This window comes from Physeter macrocephalus, chromosome 8 (assembly GCF_002837175.3).
Source record: "Physeter macrocephalus isolate SW-GA chromosome 8, ASM283717v5, whole genome shotgun sequence".
Taxonomy (NCBI): Eukaryota; Metazoa; Chordata; class Mammalia; order Artiodactyla; family Physeteridae; genus Physeter; species Physeter macrocephalus.
Genome location: NC_041221.1, coordinates 121,592,117 through 121,592,806, shown reverse-complemented (window position 1 = coordinate 121,592,806; position 690 = coordinate 121,592,117). Strand labels below are relative to the sequence as shown.

The window sequence follows — 690 nt, the reverse complement described above, 5'->3', positions numbered from 1 at the left end:
AGGGGGTGGGGCAGAGGGAGGGTGCGAGGGTGGGTGGAGGGTGGGCAGTGAGGATTCTCCCAGTTCTGACTGAGAAGTTGGCAATGCTTATTAAGTGGCAGCAAAATAGCTTCTTACAATGTCATTGCTTATTGTTTCTTGGTACAGAAATATACCTACTAAAACTGTAATTTTAAAAGGTTTTGTGGAAAAATGTGAGACTTTTGGAATTTGTTGATTACTTTTGAAAATGAATAAACTTAATTTAATTTTTAGAGAAGTTTTAGGTCCACAGCACCATTGAGCAGAAAGTACACAGAGTTCCCCCTGTCCCCGCAAACATACAACTTCCCCCTGTTGATTACTTTTAAGATTTTCAATAAAGTTTTATAAGAAAGGTACCAGCTATGGCCTAAGCTAGACCATTTGAAAGCAGAGAGGAGAGGAGAGAACTCTGTTGGGAGAGCACTTTCAATTGAGGGCTATGAGGATGGACTTTCATGGGGCCCCCTCACTAAGAAATAGGAGTAGAAAGAGTAACCCCAACCCAGATTCAGAGACCACACCTGGACAAATTGTCTGACTTCAGTTGCTAGTCTGTGGATTTTTCTAGAAAGTTAATTGTGCAGCGGCAAAGTGAAGTTTTGTTTTTGTTTTTTGTTTTTTTGGCGGTACAAGGGCCTCTCACTGTTGTGGCCTCTCCCGTTGCAG

The 690-nt window shown here is 42.0% G+C and overlaps 1 long non-coding RNA gene across 2 annotated transcripts in view; it reads left to right on the top strand.

Annotated features, from left to right (window-relative positions):
* The window catches only part of LOC114486755 (uncharacterized), a 121,118-nt gene that overhangs the window by 93,738 nt on the left and 26,690 nt on the right, over positions 1-690 (top strand). The gene's annotated exons all lie outside the window — the stretch shown is intronic.